At 35.3% G+C, this 27,294-nt stretch overlaps 1 pseudogene; it reads left to right on the forward strand.

Annotated features, from left to right (window-relative positions):
* The window catches only part of LOC115290556, an 8,643-nt pseudogene extending 569 nt beyond the window's left edge, over window positions 1-8,074 (forward strand).
* The last annotated feature ends 19,220 nt before the right edge of the window (window positions 8,075-27,294 follow it).

Here is a 27,294-nt window from a genome sequence, read left to right on the forward strand (position 1 = left end):
TATATACTGTCTGGACTTTGGATTCATTGTGGCAGGATTGCTAGACTAGCCTAGAAGTTTAACTGAGAAAGGGGAAAGATCAAAATAAATACGAACTACATTCTCTTCTTGTTTTGTTTTAAGGCAAAAAGAACAGAAAGGAGCATCTAAAAGTCTAGGAAAGGGCCTCTGTCAAAAGGCAGTCCGGCCTCTAGGATCTCTGCTTGAGTACCACTTAAAATTCAAAGAAAGTTTGGGAGGACACTTTTTAACCTCTAATCCAAGTGAGGGTTCAGGATTAGGACCCTGGACATGAGCTAACCTCTACTGGTAAATTTCCCTAGGTGAGAGCATTCCTTAATCATGTGTCCAGCTGAGTCAAAGCACCCTGTAGCATCCAATGTCAGATGCTGCCTGACAGATGGCTTACAACTGGTATGGATTAGGAGACTCTTCATCTGTACTATAACTGGGGGCACCCGCATGGAAGCCCTATGGCTTGGTGGCCTCTACCTGGGTCTTCTGTACCTGCCGTTGATCATGTGCTTTATAACCTTATTATCTACTTAATTGAGCACAAGCAGAGCACTGGATTTGAGAAGGGGGTTTCAACCTGCCAAATGCAGTTGATATTATATGCTGTCAGAGCATATGACAGTTGCAGGAAATGAAAAAGAGAGAGTTTATCTAGGTCACTTCTCATAATGGCACACTTTAATCTATTCCTTGGACCCAGATACTGCAGCATGCCCCACACCAGAGCTTACCTGGCTGCTAATAGCTGAACATGAAGGCCACCCCCAATTATTAAGCCATTCTACATTCTATAAAACATGCAAGTGTCTAGGAATTAGTGTTAATATTGCCCCTTGAGATGGAGAACTGTTAAGGAGGACAGAAAAGTCAGTAGAGTCACCAGCTTTTATGATGTCTCCTAAATTAAGGAAACAGATAGTAGATGAGATGGAAAAATATATTATTTATATTATATAATTATATTAATTTACATATGCGTGTGTGTGTGTGTGTGTGTGTGTGTGTGTGTGTGTGTGTGTGTTTCCTCTGGGAGTTCTTTCTCTCTGATTTGTTCTTCTGTTTGAAGGGAGGAAAATGTAATCACATGTATCTGTGACCATAAACTGGGTTTGAATTTGAACTACTTGTGGGTGATTCTGTAAGAAATGAAGGTGATACTAATCTTAATTGAATCCAAATCATCTCACCCATCATCAAGCCTGAACCAGGCTTTATAATTTACTCTCATTCATTGCTCCTGGCTCTTTTTCAAAACCAACTTTCTTTAGTCTTCATATGTTGGATTTGTTACCTTATTCTTTTTGAACTCTTGAATTGAGCATTTATGTATTTTCAACATTTATTCATCCTTTAAAACTGTTTATTGAAGTATAATACAAACTATTAAAGAGTGCATATAAGAGTATAGCTAGCATAATTTTGATAAACTGACTTCATTGTGAAACTAGCAGCCTCAATCAATCATAACCTCTCAAAAGCTCTCTCATAGTTCCTTTGTTTCTACCCTCTTCTAAAGCAGTATTCTGTATATTATGACTTTCTTCTCTTACTCAAAATAATGTTTATGAGATCTATTCATATTGCATGTGGTCCAGATTATTCAGTCTTGCTGTTGGAAAGTATTACATTATATGCATATATGATAATTTAATTTCCACTCTAATATTGTTGGGCATCTGGGCAGTTTCAAGTTTGGGGCCAAATAAAATAGTGCCATCATGAACATTCTAGTACATGTCTTAAGGTTAATAAATGTTGTAAATACTTCGATTAAGCATGTACTTAAGAGTACAAATGTTAGGTCAAAAGATATTCAAGTATTCAGCTTCATTTTTTTAAGTTTACTTATTTAGGAGAGAGAGAGAGAAAGAGAGAGATTGAGAGAGAAAGGAAGAGAACATGCACACAAGAGCAGGGGAGAGGCAGAGAGAGAGGGAGAGAGGATCCCAACCAAGCTCTGCGCTGCCAGCGCAGCGCTCAATGTGAGGCTTGAGCCCAGGAACTGCGAGATCATGACCCAACCCAAAATCAAGAGTCAGACCCTCACCAACTAAGCTACCCAGACACATCTCAAGTGTTCAACTTTAAAAGATACTATCAAAGTATAAAACTTTCCAAATTGATTGTACTAATTTACTTTTCCAACAGCAATCAATGGATATTTGTTGTTTCACATTCTTACTGATAATTATAATTATCTGTCACTTTACGTTTTGCTATTCTAGTGGCTGAATAGTGGAAACATTTTCTTTTTGAATTGCATTTTTAGCCACAGCTTTTCTAACAAGTGCTTGCTCACTTTTGGCTCACATGTTTTGGCATGTGAGGATTCCATAGGAGTTATGTACTAAATACTTTTCTGATTTCCTTATTTTCTCTTTAACCTAGCTTTCATATTGTAGTCCCATAATTACAAGATATGAGGATTTATAACATTTTCTCATTGATTTTAATTTTATTGCATTATGATTTGAAAACATGGCAAACATGGTCTATTGATATTTCTTTTGAATACATTTTCTTTTCTCTAGTACATGGTTTCTTTTAATATACCAAGTGTATGCTCTTTTTGCAATGCATAATATTCTATAAACACACTTATTAGCCAAAATTATTTGCACAAGCCTAGACAATTCCATGTTTTTGACTAATTATTCACAACAAAGAATACCAATTATCAGAGGTTGAACTTTACAGAATTAGTGGACATTAGCAGTGAAAGGGACAATGCAGACTTCAATTTTTTATTCTAAAATTCTCTTTTACCTCTTCACATTTAGGGGCTAGTATTAATGTGCATTCCAGAATTGAAAAGGCTTGACCTAGAGTCCAGTCTCATTTGATGCATATCTTTATAGACTTGTTCTCTTGAGTTAAATAGTCAGCTGCAGAGAATGCAATGGATATCAAGATATAAACAAATGGTAAATTGATTTATAACATACCCTGCTTTAGCTTAGAAGATTCTCCATAATTCATTTCACTTGACTTTAATTAACATAGCCCCCAGTAGGTATAATTTAATATTGTACCTGTAAAATATATTTCTATAAGCCACAATACCCTACTGGCGTAATGAGTTTAGTTAATTTTGATCATGCCTGTAATCACATTGTAAACCTTACAGTTGGGACTTTCTCTTACTATTTATCTTCCCTTTTGTAAGTACATACCTTCATTTCTGGGTAAGATCACCATTCTGTTATTGAACTTTCTTATATTTTTATTTTTATTTTGTCAACTAAGATGTGACCATAATGTGACAAATCGTAGCAATACAATAGAAATGTGTTAATCTTTCCACTTTTCAGTAAATCACCTTCTGAGATTGTATTCTTGAATAAGTATAAGTTAAGGCTTTTCTGCACTGAGATGCCTATACCACACCCAAGACGAATGTTTTCAAACACCAACATAAACACACACATACTCAAATATCTGGGAGTGAGGAAACTAGAACTTAGGAAACCAGCTCCTGTGGTAAAATTTTGATTATGCAGAATATGTGACATATCATATGCCTGATCTTGGTCAGTTTTAAGTTTATTTATTTATTTATTTTGAGAGAGAGAAAGAAAGAGAGAGAGAGTGTAAGCAGGAGATAAGCAAAGAGAGAAGGAAAGAGAGAATCCCAAGCAGGCTCCATGCTCTCAGCACAGAGTCCAATGTGGGGCTCAATCCCATGAAACAGGAGATTATGACCTGATCTGAATTCAGGAGTCAGACACTTAACCAACTAAGCCACCCAAGTACCCCTGACCTTGGTCATTTTTGAGTAAGGTGTGATTCACAGAAGATGAAATAAATAAGACTTTAGAGGTTATTGCAAGTTCATAAACTAAAAGCAAGCAAAAACAATAACATCATAATACATCCAAATACATCTAATTTTATAATATTATAAAATAATATGTTAAAATTTAGGTTATGCTTATACAGTTTTTACAAAATTCTACAAGTTTATTTCTCAGATCCTACAGAATAAATATAAATTTGGAATTCATGTGGTGAGCTGATAAAATGTTGGAAACTCTAACTAGGTTACTATGTACATGATTTAGAACTAAACACTCCAAATATAGGATTCATGATATGATAATGGGCACTAGATGCTTAGTGAGAATTAATGAAAAACAAAAAGTATATATGGATATTTTCTAATTAGTGTTTTTTTTTAATTTAGAAACATGTTCTCTAGTAAGCTTTTTCTCATTCTTAATTCTGAAATGAAACAGAAAAGAGATACTGAATATAATAATATTGGAAAGAAAAGTAGCACATGCCCAGAATAGCAAACAATGCAAAAGAAGTTAGAATTTCAAAAACATTTATTTGCTATACATGCCATTAAAATCATGCTTCTTTCTATAAAAGGATTATATGCACCATTTATTAAAAATGTAATAACCTCACAACATACAAGATGCATGGAATCATGCTTTCTTTCCTTGATATCATTCAGAATATTTAATTTACCTTATTTATTTTCTATAAACAAGATGAACTTAAAAGAAATTTTATCATAAGAATTTTAGTAATAGAATTTTTTATCTTTTCTGAATGGCAGAGCATTGAAAATCCAAATTGTAAAAATACACAGAATGGGACATTCTGTCATGCCTTTTGTTGAATTTCTTTATTTATTTATTAGTTTGTTTTCCTATTTACCCAAGACTTTCAGTTGTTTTAGCCTCTGGGAAATATCCTCACATTATAAAACCCACATACAATTTACAATGATTGACAGCTTCCAATGATGAGGGATCAAAACTGGACCGGTGGGGACCTTTATGTCAACAATGATGCACAAAGGTATCCCAGATATTTCCAGAATTCTTTTATATATGTCTTACTAGACATACATTTTGCATCGATGCCTAATTTGCTTAAATCTGGGAAAATATTTCATACACTGAAAAGAGTAAATAATGAAGTAAAACCGAAAGGGTAAAATGCATTGACTGAAAAGGCACAGTTGATGATATGAAGATGTGAGGCACTGAAAGTGAATAAAACAACAGAAGATTCTTCCACTATTTCTTGAAAGATAGCGCGATCAATAATAGAAGACTTTGTACCACTGAGGGATAATGGAAGGAATTAAATAAGAGCAGAATAGAATATGAATAGAAATAATAAGCTTTTTTTCTGAGGTGATCATGAAGGAAGTTGCGGATAAGATGTCAGGATTGAAAACAAGTCTTCTTAGAAGCTGCATGAATATATTCTTTAAAATAAGCATGTGCAGCTTAAGACAAATACTGATGGGCACAATGAGAGTTCTCGATCACAAAATACATGAATAAATGTCAAACATATTTGTAAGGAAAGTTATGAATGCAAGGTGGTGTGACTTAATAAAGTAAAAGTACAAGTCCTTAATTGGTGTCAATACCAAATATTCCACACTGTCTCTGTGGCAATTACATGGTAGAACTGAATAGAGGATGCATAGAATAGTGAAAATTTAGATGTCACATTTTCCTCTTTTACAGCTCATGTTTTTCCTCTTATTTTTCTTCAAAAATATTCTATGAATACTTTCCTATCTTTAATATAACCTTATTGCCCTTTACTGTGAACACAACGTACTTTACAACTCACGGGTTCTGGCAGGTTATAGGGCTTGCACATTCGGATGCCTTCAGGGTGTGTGGGTTGGGCAGTTGCCCGGGGCCAGGGCTTGGAAGAGACCCGCACTCAGTTTAATGCTCCACTGTTGCTGACTTGGTAATTCCTAATAATTTTTAAGTAAAGGAGCCCGCTCTTCATCTTTCACTGGGCACTGAAAATTATGCAGCTAGTGTTGCATGCCTCCCCCTAAAGTTGAAAATCTATTCTCTTTTCTTCTACTTCGCAGAAGCACATTTCAGGGAAATTCCATTGCCAGTAAAACCATCTTTAGAGTAGATTGCCATCACTCTCTCTCGTTTCCTCTGGGTGGAAAATTTCTGAGGGATATTCTAAATTGTCTAGAGATGCGACATCATATGATTATTATTGTTGCCTAAGGATTCCTCCTTATTGTTTCTCGCAAGCATTTTATTGCTAGAGATTAAGTTAGGGGACCCAGGGCAACATAGAGTTGTGAGGCGATGATGGATGAAATGTTTTTAGGGTTATTGTGGGGCATTCATCGGGAGATATCTAGGAGGCATTTGGTGAAATGGTCTGAGTTTAAGAGACGGTTTAGGATGGACGTCATCAGCCTTTATGATGTTCATGAAGCCATGGCTGTGCATGTCAAGTCTAAGGATGAGTGTGACGGGCCAGACACCTAGGAAGTGCTGACTTGAAGGGTTGCAATGAGAAATGTACACTAAACAAATAGAGCAACAGAAAGGCAAAAAGAAAAAAAGCAAATCTTGAGGGAGAACACAGCAACAATTCAGTTCAATTTCTTTATACACATCTTGTGCTATTGCTTTAAAAATTAGGACTGTTCTACATTTTAGAAGATACCCTGTTTTCCATATGTTCTCCACTTGTTGGATCAAAATCTTTTTTACACTAAAACTCATGCTCAAATATCACTCTTTCTGTGCTCTATTCTCCTATTTCCAGTCAGGGATGTGACTCTGCTAATATCCCTAGAATTTTCTTTCTACTTTTCTTTTATCTCATAGTTTGCTTTTTCATAGGCATTTTCTATGCTTTTCTCACTTTTCCTCTTGTGTTATAGATGGTTTTTATGAATAATCCTAGCCTAAATATCTTTGTGTCTCCATCAGAAAATAATATAGTCCAGTGTGCAAATGGGTGTGCCTATGAACATATGTTGAATAAAAAATAAACCTTTGGAGTTGAGCTGAGCCTAGCCAGCTGTGCAGACAAGTTGGTGGCCCTGGCCCAGAGCCCATGAGTGAGTGTCTCCAGGCATTCCAGTCCAAGGCCTGCAAGTGGCCAGTCCCATCCAGGGATGTCACCACTGTAGCAGGTATACTGGGGCATCTTGACCCTTGTGAATGCTAATGCCAAGTGGAGATGCATCCCTTTCTCCTTCACCATTAGGTCTGGGTAGGTTCCACGTACAAAGGGGTCTTGCCACAAATTCCCTTAAACTCTTCAGTGTTCTTCTCAGTTTTCTGGGACCTCCAGTGTGAAGCTCTTTGTGAATGGAATTGTAACCTAATTGGACTATGGAACAGAATGCTGCAAATAGTATTATGTATATCAACAAAGCAGATTGTTAGATTCAGCAGCAGGCCCGGGGCATCCATTCCTGGTCCAAGTGGTCCAAGTCAGTGGCCTGTTAATCACATCAGCTGCCCATTGCCTAAACTGTGCCTTGTAGACGAGGTCACATTATCACAAAGGAACCTGTATCTGGCACAGAGAATGTGTAGCGGATTTTGTTGGATCTGCAGAGATAGATCCAGCACCCGGGAAGAGACAGAGGACAAACGCTGCAGATGCAGGACCAACAGGACCCCACTCAGCAGACCATCATTCAGCAGCTGCAGGCAGCTTTCAGCGCCAGCGAAACAAACACGGCAGCAGATCACTGTCCAGGAGCAGCAAGTACCACAGACTGTTGAAGGACAGGCCATCTTCTATCAGCCACTTAGTGCAGATGGCATCACTCTCTACCAAGGCGAGACCACCATCTTCGCAGCCAGTTTGGCAGAAGCACAGACTCTTCAGAGTGAGGCCAGTACCAACAAACCAGCAGTGGGCCACAGCCTGCCTTTGTAACTCTACCAACGGCAGGCTATGTGATCAGTTCAGGAGGGATAGCAATTAATGATGGTGCTTGGAGCTGAACCTGTGCCTCCTACCCAGGAATCCCTCTACCTGGGACAGAGATGCTGGAAGAAGAGCCTCTTTATGTGAATGTCAAACAGTACCAACATCTTTGGAAGAGGAGGCAGGCCTGGGATAAACTAGAGGCAGAAGAGACATTCCAAAGGAAAGAAGGGAATGCCTGCATGAGACGTGCCATAGCACAGAAGTGTGGTGAAAATGGGCAGGACAACTATTTTCTCCAAAGGAAAAAGATTGTCCCCATTTGCAGAAACCACACCAAACAAATAAAAAAGCAATGGTACAGATCATTTGAGTGCTCTCACGCCAGGCCATGTGATGTAGATGATCAAGGTTGCATTCTTTGCCACTGTTTCCCACTGTTTTAGGAAATTAGTCAACTCTTTTGAAGGGATATTCACAATCACATTTAGCCCTCTCATACAGAGCAGAGACCACTTAGTTATTAATAAAAGGCTCAGTATTGTTCTTGCAGCAACGTCTGGCAAATTGAAATGGCAAGCTTTTGTCTCACCCTTTTAGTCCAGACCCATTTCACACTGTGGATAACACTGACATTTCACAGAGTGGATGAATCTAGAAACCCATGCCAGCCCAGCAGCAATACACTGGCTCGTATGTTGACTGGGGAAGCAGACCACCCAACTCAGCAGGAAAGAACCTTCCCACTCATTCCCTCAGGAGCATCATCCTTCTGGTGGAGGAACTCATTCTGAATAACTGAATGGACATGTTATATTCGTGAATAGCTTCCACACAGAGAAATTGAATCTCGTTACTTGGACACAATAAATTCTCTGAGATATAAATATCTGTGTACACACACACACACACACATATACACCTATAGATATTGTTTGGCTTAAAACAGTTATTCTCAAAGACTGTTCTGAGAAACAGTTCAGAGGGACGAGTTGCTCATGTCTGGCAGGAGGGATCCTGTGATAATTTTGGGAATATATATGTTGAAAACTAAAGAGATCGCTATATGGCAGGACCAGTCAGGACCTCCAGTCTTTTTAAGCTTTGTGAATATTTAAGAAGGAATAAAGTGTGTAGCATTTGCCAATGATTATTTGACATAATATCAATTTATTTGTCTCCAGAATCTAATGGAACCAGCTTTCCTGTGAAGTCTACTTTAAAGAATATCAACTTTGGGGCTCCTGGGTGGCTCAGTCGGTTAAGCCTCCGACTTCAGCTCAGGTCAGATCTCACGTTTGTGGGCTCAAGCCCCGTGTCAGGCTCTGTGCTGACAGCTAGCTCAGAGCCTGGAGCCTGCTTCCGGTTCTGTGTCTCCTTCTCTCTCTGCCTCTCCCCCTCTCATGCTCTGTCTCTCTCTGTATCAAAAATAAATAAAACATTAAAAAATTTAAAAAAAGAATATCAACTTAAGATTTTATTTGTTTCTTATGAAGTAAAACATATGAAGCTACTTATTCATATTCACATTAAAAATGGAATTTTAATGTCTAAATAATGACTAAATAATGAAATAGTTGATAAAAATATATATGATACTTGAACTGATTTCTCTGTATTACTAGTGTTTTCACTATATAAATAATATATACTTGTAATATTATGGCTACTGGTTACTGTAGTTCTATATATCTCTGAAATCATAACTTTCAATATCCTGACTGCACATGCTTTTTTCTCTGTCTTCCTAAATCTTTCTATTCCTCACTCTTCCTAACTCTTCCTACTATGACCTCATTAAGAGTTCCTACTTTTGTCAGTTCTCTCCCACTCAATCAGATCCTCCTTTCTTCACTGTTCCCCCACATGAACCCAAGAACACAGGAATATGCCAATAATTCTCTCACTGTGGATATTTTCAATGCTTAGTGTAGAAATTACTAAAACAATAAATAAGCTTTTAAAACAGATAAGAAATAATATGTGACTGGTAAGACTTGGAGAAAAGGGAACTCTTTTAAACTGTTGGTGGGAATGTAAATGGCTTTAGCCTATGCAAAACAGCATATAGTTTCCTCAAAAATTATAAACATAATTACCATATTTCCAGTATTTCTACCCTGGGATATATATCTAAAGGAGGTAAAATCAGTGTTCTGAAGAGATATATACATTCCCATGTTCACTGCAGCATTATTTAACATAGCCAAAAAATAGAAGCAACTTAAATGTCTGATGAGCAGATGAACAGAAGAGAAAATGTGGTCTATACATACAATGAAATATTTAGCATTGAAAAATAAGAAAATAAAATAAGTCCTTATGCATTCAATCTGGGTATTATAAGAGAAAGATCAGGTTACTTTATGAATGTATAACAGGCTAACTTAACTTTCACATGTGACCTATAAACGACCACCTGGCAAACAATGACACTTTTAAGCTAGGACCTTAAGAGTGAATTAGAGTGAACTTGGTAAAATGAGAGGGTAATTCCAGGAAAAATAAGTGGAAGGAAAAAGGAAATAGTATGTTTTAATGATATAAAATAAATAAGGTAAAACTGGAACATAGGAAATGAGGACCAATGTGGTACCACGTGAGACCACTGTGTTAGTATGATATATTGTCTCATTTTGCAAATATTAAGCACAGCTGTGTGTCAGGAGCTATGTTCACCGTCATAAACAGGTTCTTCCAGAGAGCTCCTCATATAACAACATATAAATAGACCTTTTCTAATAATATTCTATGAGCTATACAGTACAGGTGTATAGATGTCTAGATAATGCTCTAACCATTGGCATTCAGGAAGCCTTCCTGAACAAGGAAACATCTAAGCCAGTTTTGATTATGGGGAAGAACTAAAAGTTCAGGGCAAGGTGAAATTATGATCACAGATATTATAGCAAAAACATGCAAGCACACTGAAACAAAAGAAGTATACAAACTCATATAGTTTATAATCCTGCAGTGTTAATTCTGAAGTGTAGGAGAAAGGAACAGGAGGTGCAAGAAGTAAGTCATAAGAAATATCATGAAAATCTTTGGATGCCCATTCCATGGAACTTCTACTTTTTGCTAAAGTTTGAGGGTATTCTGAGAAACTTTGAGAGGGTAAGCCAGATTTGCTGTATAATGAGCACAGTATAGATATGGATGGTAATTTGTGGACAAAATAAATAAAAAATAAGAGCAATTCAGAGTCATCACAAAATTTCAGGAGATAAATAATGAGTACTTGAGATAAAGCAATGGCATTCAATTTCATGCAGTGGCAATGAACATAACAGATTGTCCAAGATTTATTTCCCTTTTGCACTATTTGAACAGTGTTCAACTTTTTGTTTAAGGATCCCTCTTCCCCCTGTATATCTCAGTGCAACCTGAAAACGTTGACTACACTGCTACCTGGGAAGAACGGGCAAGGTTGATTTAAATGAATAAGCATGTTGTATTTCATTGGGCAGGCCCTGACTCAGTACTGGCAGTGCACGAAATTATGTGGCCACTCTTGCTAGGAGCACTAGAACTAATGGGCTTTCTCTCAGGGTGTGCGTGGGAGAATCAGAACTGCTGAGACCACTGTAGTACCACTGAATCCATTAATACTAATAACACGATTATGCACAAAGAATCATTAAAGCCATGACTGAACAAGGACTTGTCACAGCTCTACTTATAATGTAAGCCACTTTGTGTTGGATTTTGGTTACCTTCAGCAGGAGCCATCCTAAGTGATTAGACAAATATATTTGGAGTCATCTAGATGATTCACAATTACATTTGGAACATTATTTATATCTTCCTTTAAAAGATCTTGTCTCTCTGTGCCCTCTGTAGGTTTTTAAGAATTATTACATTTTATAAAATCTGTGAAATTGAATAAGGCAAGTTCAGGCAAAAAGGGAAGCATTAACTTTCAATGTCCTTGCTTTAGCCTATTTTATCAGACCCTTAAAGTTATTTTTATATTGTTTTGGTACTTAATTTTTTATAGCATGTGAAAACGTATTTGTCTGCCAGGGCCCAGAGAGAATTACAGAGAAGGCTGACAGATGATTCTGTCATCACTCTAAATGTCATTAGCCTGGCAGTTTTCTCCAGAGCAAACGGAAGTACATATATAAATGGGGAAAAACTGGATGGCAATATAAATATTTTCATTGTGATTTAATGATATCTAGTCACTTAACAAATAATAGGCTCTACATCCTTTACATTTAATACGTAAACTAATATGAGTGTTTAATGGTAGTTTTTATTTTTCCTATGTTCCTCAATAAGTATATTAACAATAAATGATTTGGATAACACACAGCATGAAAAATAAGCTTTATCAAAAACTGCGGTGAGTGACACATCATTTTAATTAGACATGTTTACAAAAAAAAAAAAAAGAAAGAAAGAAAAGCTACAATTTCCTGGTAAGTATTTCCCTGCTTTAAAATATAGGGCAGTTGTACTTAGTATGACAAACAGAAACCAAGGTCTTCTCTAAGTGATAACAGGCTAGTATCCAGCCTACACATATTTTCCTGTTTTCTTATGCATTCGTGATGCAGCGTATAATTGCAGGTTTTAGAAAGGTGCACATTCATCTCTTTTTGTCATTTGTTTATCTCGTGCTGTCTGAAATGTTTTCCTTCTCACTTATTTTAACTGGTGAACTGCTTGTCATTTGCCAACCTTAGCTCAGATTTTACTTTAATCAAATCTCAGTTGACTCCCACACGTGGCAGAAGTAATAGACTTTCTCTAACATTTAATAAGATGGTAACAGTATATGAGAATGTAACTTGACCAGTAACGTTCCCATAGTACTTTGTATATGCCATCAGTAACAGTAGCCGATTTACCATAACACAAATGAAACTTAAAACCCAGAACACCTCACTTGCATAGGCTCGCTGAAGTTCCTATGCATGTTTTTGTATTTGTATCCTGTGACATTTTTCTTAAAGAGCATCCTCAAAATTGTATAACCTTCAAACCCAGATACACACTCATTCTTCACACTGTCTCATACTTGTCTGAAGGATCGTCAATGATAAGGATCTTGTCTTACGCATGTGTATTTCTTTAGTGATTATCCCACTTTTATATAGAGCAAAGTCAATAAAAATGATGTAAAATAAAATAAACCATACCATTGACTTCATAGTCTTCTTGGGTATAGAACTGGAAAAAAGATGAGAGAAAGACAAAGGGAATTCCTTCAGAAAAAAATTAAAAAGAGGAAGAAGAAAAGTTGGTGCCCTTACTTACCTGACACACTAGAAGATAGGACCAGAAAATACCATCTTAATCTATACAGGTGGGTGGTCAATTTGACAACTAAGTTTAAGTTTATTAAAAACACAGCTCCAAGTTTGTGGCAAATAAGGAAATTGGGTTGGAGGGTTCAGTTTTTCGGCTGTGTGGTTGTGTTTAACAGACAAAATCATTTTCACATATTTCAGATTATGGGAAAACCCTTATAAAACATTGGATTATTTGAGAGTATACCTTGGGGGAAACAGGGTAAAATGACTTCTCTGACTCTGATACAACTCTATCAATATCCATAATCTGCTTAGGGCACCAAAGTGATAAATGAGACCTTAGTTTCTACCATTCACCTGTTCCCATGTTTGTAGCAGAAGAAAAATTATCTATCATTCACTTACAAATATTTAAGTTCAACTGAACTAGAAATATACTTTAAAACATGTAGTAATTGAGAAATTCATATCTTAACATTATTTTTATGAGATATATGGTAACTATTAGTAGTTTATACTGCTAGAAATGTTTCCTCAAAATGAAGTGAATTTCATGATTGGTACCTAAAGTACTCATGTATTGTTCTTCCTTTCTCTTGTCTCTTACTCTTCAGCCTTTTTTTCTATATACACTACCTTAGCACATTCATTATATGCCCTTTTCCCTTCCTCAAGCATATTAGCTAATTAAAAAGGTAAGTTGGGATGACTAAGGTTAATATTCTTAAATGAATTATTTTGGTGATATTTTTAATTTAAGTATCTGTTTCAAACTAATAGGTATCATACACTTGTATCTCTATTTTGTGCTAATTCCTGCTTGTTAATAACCCACTGTTTCACTTCATAAAATGGAATATCCCCAAATTATTTTCTTGTTTAATGTCTTAATTGTATTCTTAAAAATGACCTAATAAATACATTTATACACACACACACACACACACACACACACATTTTCTGAGGTCTTAGATAAATAAGTTCCATTTGGAATACAAGCCTGAACATGAGGGAACAGGTACCCTTTCATTACTACCTTCCCCTGTAAAGTATTAATAATATGCTTCACCAGTCTTAATTACTTCAACGACCTTCTTAATTTAACAAATTCAACTTTCTTCACCTGTAATTTTGCCAGAATAATTGGGTAACTAGGCAATGCATGTACCTAAACAAATTAGGGATTTTAATAAAACTTCATTATTCAAAATTCATTAAGCCAAAGTCTGATTTTTTTTATTAATTTCAATCATACCATAGGGTAAGGTTCAACATTAAACACTATACTTTGTCCTTTTAGATTTAAATCATTCACAATGTGAAATATAATCAATTTCAAATTAGTGATAAGACATTTATATTGTATTAGAAGGTATCATTTCAATTTCTCTGAGTTTGAAAGAAATAAAAATGCACTGATAAGAACTAGGTCGTAGAACTAATGGAAGATTTAAATATCCTTTTGATGAACTTTTAATTTTCCTGCAAACTTGTATGATTTTATGGACTCCACTTGGGTTTTCATAAGTGGTTTATACCTACTGACCAAGATGACCTTAACATTTCTCTCACCTTGACTAAAATTCTTTTAATAAGACTTATTCCTTTTGAGAGAGAGAGAAGAGAAGAGAAGAGTAGAGAAGAGAAGAGAAGGGAAGGGAAGAGAAGAGAAGAGAAGAGAAGAGAAGAGAAGAGAAGAGAAGAGAAGAGAAGAGGAGCACAGGCAGGGGAGGGGCAGGGACAGAGGAAGAGAGAGAAACCAAGCAGGTTCCACACTGTCGGTGCAGACCCCAGTGAAGGGTTTGATACCATGAACTGAGATATCTAACTGAAATCAAGAGTCAAACGCTTAATCAACTGAACCACCTGGGTGCCTAGCTTGACTAAATTTTAGACAGTGTTCTGACTTTAAGATCCTACATCCCTTTTCTTAGATCATTTACCTTAGAAAACTTTTGAGTTCTTTCTCTATCCCTTTGAGATATAAATTCTTTAAAAAGCCTTTTGCCAATTTTATAACCCCAAATATATATTTTTTCAAAGACCTGGAGGCATCTCTCTGAAGTGATCATCAAGGAATATATAGCCCAGTTATATCCCAGTTTCTGGATGACGGTAGGTGCTTTACTAAGGCAGTTCCCATAAAGGAGAAAGGTAGAGTGTTTCCCTTTGGCAGCAAATGGAAATTATGTCATAGACTCATGATGTCAAATTGGGAATGTGGTGTGTGTGTGTGTGTGTGTGTGTGTGTGTGTGTGTGTGTTCTTCAAATTAGTTATGAATATTTAGGAAATGATGTCTGATGTTTCCCTTACTCAAGTCTATTCCAGCCCCAAATGAGGTCTCATGTAATAAGCTCTAGATTGGCATAGAAGTTACTCAGTACATCAGTTAACACCTGCTTATTGAGCACTTCCAGTGTGCGAGAAATTGATTAACAATATTTCAGTTATATTGAAACCCACAATCTGTTCAGAAGCACAGCATAAAAAAGTAAGTAGTGTTTGAAAAAAATAGATACTGTAACAGAATAGAGCCTAGAAGATACATGTGCTGGATTCTTCCTTCTGAAGACAAAAGATTGCTTCATTGTTTCACTTTCCCTATGTGGTAGATCTTTAAAAAAAAATCTTGTGGGGGAAAAATGAACTGTTTCATGTTTTTGGCTGTGTGCAGCCTCAATTTTTTTTTTCTTCTGCTGTACTGTAATCCTAATCTTAACAGCTGTTGAGGAGAGATATTTGAGCGAATGGCGGTCTCCTATAGCTTTTCCTGGGCCCAGACATTCCCAGTTACCAAATCACCCATTTCTTCAATTACAACAGATTCATATGAAGACATTCTGTCCCACCCTTACATCCACACCATTAACTATTAGCATCTGTTTCATCGTTTCTTTCCATGATCTGCTCACACCTTACCCTATTCCCCAACTTGCTCTTCTATTACTCTACGCTGGTTAAAACAAACATAAGAAAAACAGATAAAGGTACACTAACAGACAATGTTGGACTTGGAAAGACGTATGTACTTGGTTTTTTTTTACTTTTCCGTCTTGTTTATGCAACTGTATAGCTACTAAACTCTCCCCACGAAAGTCTATCAGTGCTTCCTTAACAGTGTTCCAAGTTTAACAAAGATCGTATATACAATTTAACACCCTTGAATAGCTGACAGTTTGTTAAACTATTGAGAAGAATGAGGGGCGCCTGGGTGGCTCCAGTCGGTTGAGCGTCCGGCTTCGGCTCAGGTCATGGTCTCACGGTTCGTGGGTTCCAGTCAGTGTCGGGCTCTGTGCTGACCGCTAGCTCAGAGCCTGGAGCCTGCTTCCGGTTCTGTGTCTCCTTCTCTCTCTGCCCCTTCCCGCTTGCACTGTCTCTCTCTGTCTCTCAAAAATAAATTTAAAAAAATAAAAAATTTTTTTGCATATCTATTATGTGCCAGTTATCGGTAGCAATATTTCCATATAACAGAATTTCCATATTACAGAATCACAAGAAGCTGAAGATCAGAGAACTCATTCCATGTCATTCTCCTAAGAACTGGTAGAACTGTTTTTTTTTTTTCTTTTTTTCTTGAAATATAATTAACATACAGTGTTTTCAGTTTGGGTGTGGAATACATGGCTCCTTTTTCTATTTCACCCATGCCCCTCCCACATCCCCTCTGGAAACCACCAGTTCTCTGTATTTAAGTTTGATTTCTTGGTTCTCTATTTTTTCTTTGTTTAATTGTTTTGTTTATTAAATTCCACATATAAATGAAATCATACGGTATTTTTTTCTCTGACTTATTTCACTTAGCATTTTATCCTCTAGGTCCATGCATGTTGTTGAAAATGGCAAGATCTTATTTCTGTTATGGCTGAATAATATTTCATCAGATATATATACCACCTTTTACTTATCCACTCATCTCTCATCTACCAGAGGACACTTGGGTTGCTTCCATATCTTGGCTATGGTAAATAATGCTGCAATAAACATAGTGATGTGTATATCTTTTCAGATTAGTGTTTTTATTTTCTTTAGGTAAATACCCAGTAATTTCTAGATCATATGGTAATTCTAATTTTTTGAGGAACTTCCATGGTTTTTTGTATAGTGGCTATCCCAATTTGCATTCCATAAACTCACAGCTTATGGGGATTCTTTTACATCCTCACCCACACTTGTTATTTCTTGTACTTTTGATTCTAGCCATTTTGACTGGTTTAAGGGGATATCTCATTGTGGTTTCAATTTGCATTTCCCTACTGATGGGTGATGTTAAGCATATTTTCTTGTGTCTTTTGGCCATCTGTATGTCTTTTTTGAGAAATGTCAATTCATGTCCTCTGCCCATTTTTAATCAGATGATGATGATGATGGCGACGATGATGTTGATGATGATTTTGGTGTTGGGTTATGTAAGTTCTTTATATATTTTGGAACTTAACCCCTTATCATATATACCATTTGCAAATGTATTCTTCCATTCAGCAGGTTGCTTCTTTTCTTTGCTAATGATTCATTTGCAAAAGCTTTTAATTTTTGTGTAGTCCCAATAGGTAAATTTTGCTTTTGTTTCCCTTGCCAAAGGAGACACATCTAGAAAAATGTTTCTGTGGCCGATTTCAAATAAATTGAAATTTCTTTTCTCCTACATTTTCTTCCAGGAGTTTTAAACTTGAATTTTTTATTCACTTTTTGATGTAATTTAATATGATATATAGGATAGTGATTTGCCATCCAGGATTTTGTCTTTTCTTTTTTTTTTTTTCTTTTCTCTGTAAAAGAACTTATGAAATTTGCCTAAATTTTTTCAGAATTAGTTTCCTCATTAATACCCAAATCGAAGTGTTTATTTGGAAGCTAACTGTAATAACACATGCAGTTTGCTTAGCCAGTGGGTCTTTACTGAATAGAGCTACTTAGAAAATATATCTACATCTATATGTAGATATAGATATTTTCCTTTTATAAAAAAATTTTATGCTTTTTCATTTTTCTTCAGGCTGTTGAGAAAGAGCACTTCACTATTATTAAAATATTTGAGAATGATCTATCTTTATAATTGTTAATAGTTTTATTTTACAAAAGCAATTACCCTGTCAAAGTTAAAATCCTGTGTAACATGAACTATAGTTCCTGAGAACCAAAAATGGCAGCTAGGAAGTAAATTGAGTTATCATTTGATAATTCTGTCATTGGCTATAGCTTAGGGCCAAACTGGGTACTTGTGATTGTTGTTCTTAAGCTTGATTTCATAATCTTGACATACTTACAGGCTCAGATTTTGCTTGACTTATGCAGTCTCCCACTGCTTTAGAGCCAGTTCAGTTCAATAGCGTCCTTGTTTAAGTAATTTAACACTATTTACTCATGATATGGAAATAGAGGAACTGTTATTATTCAATAAGTATTGATAAAGGGGAAAATTAGGAAAACCATTGACATGGAAAGTAATAATCATACACAGAAGAAAATCAAATTAACAGGAAAAAAAAGAAGTGATTATTTCAAAGTATGAGCCATGGGCTTGAGAGTATGTGGGGGATCTGATGATGTAGCCTCTAGTTCCAGGTAACCATTAGTCTTGTAAAAACCACTTCAAACCAAATCAGGGACATCAAAAACTAAAAGTTTAGAACTAAAACAGAGAAGAGAAGTGTCCCCTTGCATCCATCTAGTACACTGGTAGAAAAATATAGTCCTGGGAGATGATTCACACAATAAAAGGAGGAAAAAGAAAAGGGAGGGTGGGGGTAATAACAGTTCAGTGAATCACTGGTGTGCTAATACGAATTAATTTAACCAAGTTTAAAGGAATGTAATTTCTATTGCATTAGATGTTTTTAAGTTTATTTTGAGAGAGAGAGAGAGCCATCAGGGGAAGTGAAGAGTGAGAGTTGAGAGAGAAAATCCAAAGCAGGTGCCATGCTGCCAGTGATGAGCTCAATGCAGGGCTCAAACTCATGGACCCATGAGATCATGATCTGACCCAAAATCCAGTCAGGACTCTTAACTGATTGAGCCACCCAGGCATCCCTCATTATATTAGATTTTTGATGTTGCAACTATTTAATCATTTAATAACATTGAAGTTTATTTTGTATCTATTTTATTTTGGAAACATTGGGAACTACCAATTAATTGTTACTATTCATTCAAACACTGAATTTCCTCTGTGCTTGATAGTCAACATAGACTACTCAGATACCTTGAAGTGCCCATTACACCCCCTACTTCTTATTTATGCCAACCAAAAAGAAGCCTAAAGGTGGTTTTAGGTTCATTCACACCAGTCATTCAAGTAGCGTATTAGACAACAAAATTCAACTGAATTAATTTTAAAGATCTTATAGTCTTTTTTCAAAGATTCATAATTCAGGTAACATCCCATCTAGCAGATAGAAAAGGAGCTCTGAGGAGCCATACAAAATGGAAGACTTCACTAGGCAGAAATAGACAGGACAAAGAGTAGATTATATTAGGCAAGGTCACCTTCCTTAGGGGGAAGTGAAGGGTCTCTCAGGTGGATTACTTCACGAGTGTTGACCAGGAAATTACAGATTGACTGGTTAAGATTAGACTCATGGGAGAGGCAGGAACTGCAATTAGGTTGGGTGTTAAGTATGATTTGGTGACAAGTTTTGGCAAAAATGGCCCCATTTGGGGCCTGTTCTCTCTCTCTTTCTTTAATTTAAAATTTAGTTAGTTAACATGCAGTGGAGTAATGGTTTCAGGAGTAGAATTCAGTGATTCATAACTTCCACACAACACCCAAGACTCATCACCACATGTTTCCTCTTTAATACCTAACACACATTTAACCCATCCCCCTGCCCACCTCTCCTCCAGAAAGCCTCAGTTTGTTCTCCATAGTTAAGAGTCTGTTTCCTGGTTTGCCTCTCTTTTCCCCCCTTAATTCATCTGTTTTGTTTCTTAATTCCACATATGAGTGAAATCATACAGTATGTGTCTTTCTTTGACTTATTTTATTTAGCATAATACATTCTAGACTCAACCACTTAATTGCAGGTGCAAGATTTCATTCTTTTGATGATGGCTGAATAAAAATCTCTTTGTGAGTCTCTTTTGTCAGAGGGAATCACCCTGTACTGTAAAAATACTACATATTCTCTGTTGAGGTTTTCCTGGACTTTCTTTTATTGCTTCTGATGAGGCAAACATTGAGCTCTCCATCCTCAAATTACCCATGCATCTTACAGCACTAAGTTTTAAAACTCATATAACGAGAACTGCATATGCTCCAAATCTCCCAGACTGTAAAAATTGTTTTATTGTGATTGGTCATAAATATTAGAATCTATTCTATTAATTATTTACTCTTTCTTTAGATGAATAACAAATTACAAATACTGAGTAGCTCTGGGAACAAGAACTTGTTTGAAACCAGAAAGGTTTTGTTATATGGTTTTTAATTTGAACACAGCACACACTTAAGGCATGAATAAAAAATATTTGCCCATGATGAAAGTCCCCGACTAGAGATTATAGCTTGCTTTGGCAAAACAAAATATTCAGTGGACACAATGACATTTGACAGGCATGCCCCGGGAAGATTAAAGCTCTTAGAGTCATTTCTTAAGACTTGCTCTATAGAAACTTAAGTTTTCAATAAAAAAATCCTTTACAGACTTTATACAGAAAGCCATATTGACATAACTCCTCCTTACACTATTGTAGGAAATGATTTCAGAAATAAAAACATTCCCATTTTGATACTGAATTGTCATATTTTTAAATATTAAGATTGCCATTATTTAGCTAAGATAGTTGTTAATTTCTCTGGAAATAATTTTTTGTGGGTATATCATCATGTCAATATGGCTGTTTCCTTTGTTTGGGTTCTATCTGTCTTCTAAAGCTTGTATGACATAATTCTTATGAATTTATTTTATTTTATTTTTTTAGTTTATTTATTTATTTTGAGAGAGAAAAAGACAGAGCACAAGTAGTGGAAGGGCAGAGAGAAGGGGAGACAGAATCCAAGCGAGCTCTATGCTGATGGCACAGATGCAGGGCTCAGACTCATGAGCTGTGACCTCATGACCTGAACCCAGATCAAGAGTCGGATGCTTAACCAACTGCACCACGCAAGCACCCCATGAATTTATTTTAGTAGAAGAAATGTCATTAAATCCTAGAATATAGTCTCTATGTACTATAGGAAAAAAGTGTGGGAAAGATAAGTAAATGCCTTAGAGATGATCTAGAGTAGTCTTCAGAACATATATAAATTTACTTTACATATGCACGTAAGTAGAAATGAAAGAAATTGAAATACTTTCATCAGTAATTCAGTGAAATTTATTCTTCTTTTTGAACAGAATTGCAAGCAATGCGAAATGATGCCTGGCAAGTTTAGGTAATCTCATGCAATATTCTATTTTAGATGTGAGGAAAAATACAAATTAAGAAATAAAAGGGGTTTAATTCTCCCTGAAGTTAAGGAAGAATTAGAAAGTTTGTAGTTGTTGAGATGTATGTAAATCTTTTTGAAAGCTAGGACTTTTGTCTGCTTTATGACCCAGGAATGCCTTTCTTAAGGGCTCAGAAACCATCTCACTGAAACGCAAGCATCAAGGAAGATGATCTCCTTGTATCTCCAAGTTTCTCTGATTGAATAGAAACCTAACTTCAGTGGTCACTTTGTTCCAGATTGCAAAGCTATCTCCTGTCTTAAAGATACCAGAAATTTGTTTTTTCTCTGTACAAAGCCAATTAGCTAACACAGAGCATAATCCCTTTTACCAGGTGAATCTAGGAGGAATCTGTGTGACAAATGGTACTGTCAAATCCTCTTACATGGAGACTGGTTATTGTTTACCTTGAGAATATGTGTGTGGTGGGTTTGCTCTCCTAAGCTATATAAAATGGTGTGGGTTTTTGTCTTTGCAATCTCTTGGCGGTTTGCCTGTAATGTGCATCACATTCTGGTTTAATGTTTTTTCAATAAAACAGTTTTCTTTGTCTATTACCTTTATGGAGAAATGTTCTTAGTTGGGAGGAGATTTTGTATCTAATTGTGTTTCCCCATCACAGGTCATTCTTAAAAATCTGTTTCCTTTTCTGTCCTGATTTGCTTAAGAATCAAAAGGTATTAAAAAAAGATCAAAAAGCATAAAAACATCAGTGTAGATAAATATTTTAACTATATATTTGTCTTAATATCTATGGAAACTATGATTAGGAAATTTAAGTATCAGAAATAGCTTTTCTGGAGCCGCTATAATAGAGTTTTGAGTTTGAACTATGAGATTTTCAGCCAATTTTTAAAGACTATTTTTAGAGCAGTTTTAGGTTTACAACAAAATTAAAAGAGGTTATGGAGAGTTCCCATACACTCCCTGCCACCACGTATGTATAACCCCTTCCATTACCAACATCAATCACCGGAATGGTACTTTTCTTTTTTTCCCAAGGATAAACCAACATGGACAAATCAAAATCACCCAAAATCCTTAATTTACTGTAGCATTCACTCTTGGTGTTGAACATTGATGGATTTGGACAAATAGATATATAATGATTTCAGTTGTTTCTAGAAGACTCTTCTTCTACAGATTTTGGAATCAGTGTAGAGTCTTGAATTTTCCTTTTAAATGTTGAAATTTTGTTGTCACATCCTAGTAATATTTTTCTATTTTTGACAGGTTATTCTTAGTAGTGTTACACTCTAGGTCATCAATTTTGGACTAATATATACTGTTTTAACAAAAACTTCAATTTTTAGGGATTTGCAGATATCCCAGATACCCTGCAAAAAAATTCTGCAGAATGATTTCCTGACCACTTCTAGAATAACTGAGGGCCTTCCCCACGAGTTGCCTCTTCAGTGACTGAAAACCCAAGGAGAACCTTTACTATTACACAAATATATAATGTAGTCTAAGTTACATGGTCAAAAAAAATAAAGCTAGATCAAAGAGTTCAATGATGCCATAGATATTGAGTTGATAAAATTATACTAACATGGTATAACCAGTTCTGTGAAAAAATATTTTAAAACACAGTTAAAGAAGAACCTTTTTTATTTATTTTTTTAAGTAGGCTTCATGCCCAGCGTGGGGCTTGAACTCACAACCCTGCAGTCAAGAGTTGCATGCTCTACTGACTGACCCAATCAGACACTTTCAACATGAACCTTTTTAAACTTTAGCTCTTCCAAAGCTGAAGCAATAAGACAGTGGATAATGCTGAAACTATCACCTAAGAATAAATTTTCAACTCCATCTGGCAAAGTTTTAATCATGTTCCATTTGCTAATATTATAGAGGATACAAATATGAATATGTTAAAAGCTTTTCTCCCAGAGAGGCTTTTCAATATAGTGGAATGGATACAGAAGGCTCACAAATATACATGCACAAATATCAGTGGATTTAACTTAAACGAAAAATCAGTCTTCAAGATTTCCCCATCAGTCATTTCTTCTATATCCTGAGATGATTAAGGAAAATTACGGGGTGGACAACAGTATTTTTACTTCCTCGTGTGGTTCACCATTTGATTTAATAAGCCAAAACTGGAGAGAGAAAGAGATATACGAGCTTGATCAATTCTAATGGGTGAAACAAAAATTGTACAAATAGCATAATATGGCACTGCGATATTCAGATAAGGTTAATTTTAGCTACAATAATAGTAATCTGAAAATATCAATGATTAAGCACAATGAAATTTTATTTTTCCTTAACATGAAAAATTGAGGGGTTTTGGTAGGCTTACCTAGCAGTCTACCTCTTAAATGATGGCACATCATTGACATCAGACAGGACATCATGGACAACTTAATTGGATTAAATATTTTTAAAATTTTTAAAAAATTATTTCCCCAAAGTTTTATTAAAAACACGTTGAAATTATTAAAGTAAATTCCTAGTGATTCAATATTCCTGAATATTTTAAGATATTAAAAAGGATAATTTTTAATGTTTTTATTTATTTTTGAGAGAGAGAGAGAGAGACAGCATGGGTCAGAGAGAGAGGGAGACACAGAATCTGAAGACAGCGTCTAGGCTCTGAGCTAGCTGTCCGCACAGAGCCTGATGCAGGGCTCAAACCCACGAACTGTGAGATCATGAACTAGGCAAAGCCAGATACTCAACCGACTGAGCCACCCAGGGGTCCCTAAAAAGCATAATTTAAGAATATAAAATATAATGCCAAAACCACAGTGGTCTATAAATAAATCAAATGATTACTATTTACCTGAAGAAAATATATTGTTTCCAATAAGTGTAAAAGTCCATTGAAAATGTCCACAAAGTTTTTTCTTTTTTTAGTTTATTTATTTGAGTTTATTTATTTATTTTTAGTTTAGTTATTTATTTGAGAGAGAGAGAGAGAGCAAGAGTGAGGTAGCGGCAGAAAGACAGGGAGAGAGGGAATCCCAAGCAGGTTCCATGCAGAGCCTAATGCAGTGCTGGATCGTAGGAACCATGAGATCATGACCTGAGCAGAAATCCAAAGTTGGATGCTTCACCCACAGAGTCACCAGGTGCCCCAAGAACTTTTTATTCTAAGATCAAATTTTTCTAACTCATATTTAATATTTGGATAGAAAAAGGTTTTTCTCAAACCTTATCATATTGTTTTATTTTAGATAAAGTAAACGCAAATTTACTTCATTTACCCTAGCTATCAAGAAAAAATTTTTGTTTGAACAACTTGGCAAACACTGAATTATATATGCTTTCCTTTCCCTTTTACTTTCAGTCAACCAGAAAGTTGGGAGCAATCATTTAACGAGAACATTATCCACTAAGCCCTTCAGGCTCACACTGGCTACCTTTGTATCAGCTTTAAACTTTAGCTCATTTTTTGGCCATCTCATCTCCCATGGGCTATAACTTCCATCCCATTATGAAGATTGCTTCTGCTCTTGCTGATCTTATACTCATTTATGTTATCCATGATTCAGCTTGGCTCAATTTTGCCAGCAAAACCTTGCTAGGAAAAAATTTGTAACTAGGGCCCAAATACACATACTTTGTGAAAGGAATACAATCCATTTATGAATAAATGAATTTTAGTATTAAGAGATTACCCTACATAAGAAAATTAAAAGTATGAAACTGCTTGCCTGAATAAAATATTTGAAAGTTGAGAACCCATTAAGTAATCAATGTATGCATATTCATTTCTCACACTTCATCACTGTGAGAGTCAGAACAATTGACTCAACATGAGAAAAATGTTCATAGGTATCCAGAAATTTGCCCCTAACTCATTCTATGTCCCACTTTGTGGATGAACATTGTTAGAAACTCCTGGGAATGAGAAGACTATACTGAAATGAAATCCTTGGCAAAAGAGAAAGGAAGGATATGTGACCAGACAATACAAGTACGTCAAATGGTGGTTTGGACAACAGTAATTTGGATTATTATTTATCTATTGTTTGAATCCAAGATGCTAGTGTGTCAATTTCATAAAAGATAATAGACCAATGTTTTTGAATCAGTATTTCTGTTGCTGTTGTTCTGGGTTACTCTGATTTCATTAACATGTTACAAAGGACAATCTGATAATCAGTTCCATAATGAAGAATAAGAGACCCTCAAAGCAAACACATTAGCAAGGCAGCACAGCATGTCAGAAAACACTCAAAGAACATATTTTAGCATATTTTTATTTTGTAAATGACAAAGATAATAGACTGTTTACAGGTTATTTTTTTCTTATCAACAAGTAAGTATGGGATACCCATTATTAACTCATTGCAAGAACTTTTCTAAGGGAACACTAGAATTAGTGATATAAGGAGTATTACCTTAACTCTAGGAGAACAGAGCAAACATATTTATAGAGGAATTAAGTCAGAAAGAGAGTAGTTAATAAAAGATATCTGAGCTAAAATATTTCAAATTTTAGGCCTTGATTTGTTCAGTGTCAGTGTATTGAAAGCCCTGGCAAATGCAAGTGCAATCCCCAAGATCCTACCGTGGGTCACGGGTCTGAGAGAGGAGAACAGAACAGAAATTAAAGTTTATTTGTGAGTTGTAAAATATTTACTGTCTAGAATAATATAATGAAATAACACACCATTCCCATTATTTCCTTAAAGGATATACTTTCTTTCCCTGATATATATGAAAGTTCCAATTTCAATTTGTCTTAAAGTAAATATATTTATATCTATCAAAGCCAAACCCATATCCTTCATTTTTCACATTTCTGCCCTGCAGATAATGAAATATTACTGTTTGGAATTTGGGAACCAATGACATACAGTGATTTCTGAACTTAAGTTGCATCTCAGAGGATCTATAGTCCATGGTATACACTTTGGAAAACACTTTTCTTGACAATATCTCATTTGTAATCAATAACTGTTAAGTCATTGGATAGAATATTTCTCTTGAGAATAACATATTTGGAAGATAAAAATGATATATAGGTAAAAAAAGTTTTAAAAGGCATGTGATAGAATGCATTAAACAAACACATGCAATTCAGTAGTTACACATGTACACTCCTTCAATTAAAATAAAAAGCAATTTAAAAATAGGACAAACTCCTTGTTTAAAAGAATTTAATATAAAAATATTTTTAGTAGTAATAAACAATGTAATATATTATTAGGCTGGCCAGGGATCAATCCATGGTTTGTTCTTTTTAAAAAGTAGGTTTTTAAAATAAACCTTGTGCATTCATTTATATCATCAATGACTGCTTTCATGCTAAGTGTAGAGTTCCGTGTGCTCACAAAGCTAATAATGTTTATTATCCAGTTTTTAACCAAAAATGTTTGCCAATCTCTGGGTTACATCAAGAAAAAATATTGTCTGACTCAAAAGAAGTAATTATGTCTATATTCCTTATGCTGCCTCAAAAACAATAATAAGCTCCTATTTATTCTTTAGATTTCATTTCAAAAACCACTTTATCAAAGAGGCATTCATGACTCATATTCACCTAATCCACAAAAGATGTCTCTTATGTAAGATATCAGAGCCCCCCATTTTTGTTGTTGTTGCAGTACTTATTACAATTGTAAACATTCTGGAATGATTATTTGATTATTCCTTTCTCCCTCATAACTCAAAAGCCAGAGGATATTGTCTATTTTGCTTACCACTGCATAAATATTTATCAAAAAAAATCAGTGAACAGTACAAAAGTTATAAGGAACATATAAAATAAAGATAAATGTAATTAAAGGTAAATGTAAATTACAAGAAAATCACAAGGAACATATAAAATAAAGGTAAATATAAAATAAGTAGGAACATAATGTAGCATGTTGAAATTATGGGTAATTACTGCAAAAAAAATCAAGCTAAAGTAAATGAAAAACTGTCTTCCCCTCTACTATT

The sequence above is a fragment of the Suricata suricatta genome, chromosome 4 (assembly GCF_006229205.1).
Source record: "Suricata suricatta isolate VVHF042 chromosome 4, meerkat_22Aug2017_6uvM2_HiC, whole genome shotgun sequence".
Lineage (NCBI taxonomy): Eukaryota > Metazoa > Chordata > Mammalia > Carnivora > Herpestidae > Suricata > Suricata suricatta.